Below are 5,391 nucleotides of genomic sequence, written 5' to 3'. Positions count from 1 at the left end.
GTACATCAAAGAGGAACACACTATACTAATCAAGTAGAGAGACTCCTTTCTAAGATTTTTATATACTCAGTGACTGAACAACAGATGCTCCAGCAGATTTTAAATCTGCTGTAATGATGTGTTCTTATTTATTGGAGAGCGTGCAAATTTAGAATGTGGAGAGACCACATTTCTTCTCCTTCGATTGAGCAGCAAGCTAGACGATTGCTTAATGCCTGCTTTGTTTTGCCCTCTGGGTTTTCGTCATGTGTGCTGTTAGGAAATGGATCCCATTTTTAAACATGTTTTCATTTCTGATGGGAGTTCGTTTTTATGATGTTTTCTTATACATTCCATCGTTTAGCATTGATTTGTAAATGGTGTACTACGCTTGCGATGTGTGCAAGGCTTGTGTGGAGATTGTATGTTAGATTAAGAATGAAACACAGGCATCTCTTAGCACTATGCTGGAGGGCTTGCAGATTCAGCTGAGTTTAGCCAATCCTGAGCATTCCAGTATTTTCTAGTATTAAGTGCCCTGGCCTGTTGAAGGTTTGTAGTACAATATGTGATCATGTCACTTAATCATGGTTGACTCATTCTACAATGAGGTTTTTCAGTTTCATTCATTCAAAATAGGCAACTTCAAGGGTGTATCATAAGTTTCTGATGCCCACCAAATATTTCTGATTCAAGCAACTTCACAAATTGTCCACCCACATCAAAACAAAACAAAACAATAGCTGCAAAGGCAAATGGCAATGCTTATGTTTAGAATGGAGTCGTCTGCAGTGATGAACCCGATTTTGTCTTTTTATTTTTGAAATCCAGAACAGTAGTTTTACCTTGGTGTGAAGTGATGAAGTGATATGGGCTAATTTGCATATTGGTTTGAAGACATCAAATGCTCCTCTTTTTCGAGTGCCCCTAATTCATCCACTGCAGCTATGTAAAAAAAATTATCACTGTATTTCTGATCATGCATTTTTTTTTCGTGAATGGTAGTACATGCATATCAAACCAAATCATATTTTTTGTAAGTGTAGTCAGAATTGGTGCAAGAGTCACTACTTTTGTTTTTCTGACATTCCTTTCAATCCCATGGTATTTATATTTTAGTGAAAAGAAAACATTCCAATTATCTATCTACGACCTGCAAAACAATAGCAGCTTGATTAGAAAAAAATAGCTGAATAAACTAATAAAAATGTTTGAATTTAATCTATGTCGTGCCATACTGAAATTTTGCCCAACTTCATGCTCGACGGCACAATCTATCAAGCATTCCACAGAATAATCAATGTATTTATCATATAGATGACGGCGTATTTGTAAGTTCTGATATCACAGGCAGCATTACTGGTATGGTTTATGTCTCCTTATTGTATAGCTATGGCATTCTAGTGTAAATCAAATGCCAGGGATTAACACAGAATAAAATGGAGAGAGTCTTGTGTTGTCAAGAGAGAAGAAATTATTCTAGCGGTCTAGTAAAGTCCTACTCTTCTTGATAGACAACAGTGGCCTAGTATGAGATTATATGCTGTTGCGCCAGAAGAGATGTTCTCATCTGTTTAGTTGTTGCTGTTGAAAGGATGATTGAATGACAGGTAATGTCACAATGGATATATGATGCTGATTTAAATGGTAGCTTGGTACAAGCTTGCAGGCAGCTTATGAACTCTTTGTATGCATGGATGGAACTTTTTTTTTTTTTAATTCATATCAGAGTATGAGAAACCAATTGTTATCTATTTGCATTGTATTGCCTTTTCAAAGTGTAATTATTCTAGTCTTCTAAAAGAAAGAAAAACCAGAGGAGCGAACTGCGTTTTAGTCTGCAATACGGCACGCTGTACTTTTACAAATGAAACATATTTTTCATATGCTGTGTAATTTTGAAACAATTACATATATCTATCAATGGAGTAAAAAAAAAAAAAGAGAGAATAGAAGCAAATAATTTGTACATGCCATTGCCAGAATGCTATAATGCCTTAGTTAGTACTACATCACACTGGGATGTGGAAATATTGATAGTTCAGAGCATTTCAGCATGCATTTGTTTGTTTGCATGTAATGTCTGCTGTACATTGCATGAGGGGAATAAATGCACAGAAATTATTTATTTCTCTCAAAAGCAAAACAAACAAAGCAAAAGAGAACAGAACAAAGCATGCTTCACCAAAGTTTCATTCAATGTCATCACCTAAAATATTTGCTTCATTCAAGGTGAACAAACTTTTTTTGAGGCTTGACGGTATACAATTGCAGATGCCAGGCAGACAAGAACCAACTACTTTAGATTAAAAATTAAACATTTATGGCTTTGGTATTCTCTCAATATGCTCTTGGTATCAATATTGGATTTATTATATTTTTGAGAGGGTATTGCAGAAGGAGAGCAATGGATATGTGAGGTAATCTTGACATCAATACAGGAAAATTGTGTAACTCAGATATATGCATCTTTTCAAACATGTCTCAAAACTGCCATGGTTATGCAGATTTGCGTAGCTAATGTTATCGATATCTATGCATGAATACAATAGTGGACAGAGTCAGTAATATGTGCAAGATTGTGTAGCTGTTGAGGATTTGGGATGTAAAATACCCAGAGCGGTATTTATTGACGGCTGTAGCAATGCCCATGCTTTCCACGCGTCAAAGAGAAAGTTGATTCCGAAGATAAACAGTGATATATATACAATCATTTGCATAATTTTCTACATTTTAACCTGCATTATCATATTTATGATGACATTACTGTGTATATATAAATTGTACATAATAATATGTGTATATATTCACTCTTATGTAATGCATGATGCCTGACAAGAGATAGAATCTAAACATGTACGTGTAGATACAATGTATATGTGAATGATATTGGATTTTAAGTCTTCATCTATTTACATTTAGTCTTTCAACATGAAGAAAAAAAAAGTTATGTTTTGCTGAACTGCGGAGAGTTGCAATCTTAACATAATTATTGGATGTTACCCAGAAGTTTTATCATCTGTTTAATGCCAACCCTGAAGAAATTTGTTAGCTTAGTTCCTACTTTGACTTTTTTTTTTTTTTGCATTGCATCGCAAATTTATGATTAGGCCTAATTATTTGATGTCCATGTTGACTGATTTGAGGTAATTTGCTGCTAGTCGAGTATGAGGAGCAGGTAACATACATGCAAGTAAGAAGTTGAAACATTCAGCTAAAATGGACTATACTGAAAGGGATAACTGCACGCCACTTTACAGATGGTACTTTTCCCAAATAGTGCTTTTTATGCAGTCAGCTGCCAAGTTGAGACAAAACAAAATAGTGCTTTGATGTCAAAGAAAATCAAATTGCAGTGTCTAAACACTGAACCAGATAGATACTGTTAAATCAAAACGTTTGTGGCATGGAACTTTCGCTTTTTGGAGCTGACGCCCTCTTTTGCAGCATAAAACTTTTGTGACTTGCTTCTGGTATTTAATGCATTGTGTACACAAAAACCTTTTGCTTGCATTTTACTTTAGCAAATCTTGGCTTCTTGCAAAATTTGCACAAGTTTCATCATGCTTTTATAGTAGTCCCTCATCTAAAACAACACTAAGCTGATTTTTTTTTTAAATCCCCCAATTGTGCTATGCAAGTTATGACCTCTACACTGGAAATAACAATGACATAAACCTGTTTGTATGAGATGTATATGAAGTGTTATGACTTACATGGTCATTGACTTTTTGAGATTGCAATATGTTTTGTCTAGGAATATCAGCAAAAAACTAGTATTGCATGGGTTATTTGGAAGATATAGATGTCGACTCTAGAATCATCACATGTGAGAGCCAGAAAGGGTGGACACTGTAGAATCTCTGTAGTATTCATATCACTCTGGTTCTCATGTGAAAAAATTCATATGAATCCCCCCCCCCCCCCCCAAAAAAAAAAGAAGGAAACAACAGCAAACAAAATGAATGAACATCATGGAATGCACTTGATTGGTTTTCAGGAATAAAAGTAAAGGGAATAACATGCAGTGTATGCATATTTCACAGTTGATAATGTTGATTAGGAGGCTTGTAATGTAAAGGCAAGGGAAAAAAACAAACATTCTGTACTTCAAGAAAACAGACTAACTTGTGTGTGACAGTTTACAATGAACTTGTAAGTGCTCGTATGTTGGACATGTTCCTTACGTTGTCTCGTGTTTGTGTGTGAATGAAATTAACCCAGGACTATTGTCCAGTTACTGATGAAAATTAAAAAAACTAAAATATATATCTTTGACATCAATGTCAAAACATGCATGCTTTGAATCCTAGAGAGAAAATGTACTAATTAAGGGTTTGTAAATATAATTTTGTTGTGTGCCAGATGCAATTTCATTTTTGTCTCATGTTCTTTTTCCCCCTTTTGGGCATTCCGTAAGTTCACTATAAGCCTGGAGGATTTTGAGGAAAATCAGATTGCTTTTAGAGGCATTCAGTGGTAAAAACAAAGTAGTGTAGAGCTTTATCAGTACATATCTATGAGTTTAATTTGATCTGCAGTTCTTAGATTTATCATGACTATGTGAAGTGTGAGTAATTTGTGGAGCAAAACCGACAAAAAGCATAAACACCCGGATAAAACTGATGTCACCGAAAAGACATATTTGAAGAAATAAATGAGTAAGCAAGATTCACGAAAGGAATGATCCTAAGTTATGGTAGAAAAAAAAAAAGAGATACTGAATATGCAAGAAGAATGCAGACTCTTTAAAAAATTACTATGTTCTAGTCATTGTTAAAAATATCCTTATTTTGTGCTATTTCAGTTTCACTCTATTTTTTTTTTCCTTGCTCAGGATGGCTTATAGCATGGGCAATAAATTTCTACTATGCTCTAATGTGGAGAAAAAATATGTATTGTGCCACTCTTTGATTTGTGTGTCACTTCTGGAAACGTTGCAATTCCTTCGATTGTACATGTGCCTTTTCCCCTCCCCGTGTCAGAAAAATATCCAACACATATACAATGTTTTGATTTTATTAATATTTCTCTCCCTCTCTGTATGCATGTGTGTATGCATGTGTGTATGTATGTGTGTGTATGTATGTATGTATGTATGTATGTATCTATGTATCGATCTATCTATCAATTCATCTATCTACAAGTTGTATCTCTTTCCACTGGCAGTTGTTCACTGCTTCCAAAGAAACAATACTTGATTTCCCTTGATTCCTTTCTGTCTGAGTTGGCATATGAGTCAAGCTTCATCCGGTCACATACATGTAGGCAAACTGGTAAATCACAACTATCTAAACACAAATGACCTCATCTTACACGAATGCTTCTTGCTGGGACACTATTTTATTGAATCCTCATGATTTTCTCATTGGAACATCAAGGTAGTGTTAAATCTCAGGGCAGTAACTGCAG

This window comes from Diadema antillarum, unplaced genomic scaffold (genome assembly GCF_040938485.1).
Source record: "Diadema antillarum isolate AM-2024a unplaced genomic scaffold, OU_Dant_1.0 scf00000049, whole genome shotgun sequence".
NCBI lineage: Eukaryota > Metazoa > Echinodermata > Echinoidea > Diadematoida > Diadematidae > Diadema > Diadema antillarum.
This window is presented reverse-complemented; position numbering follows the sequence as displayed.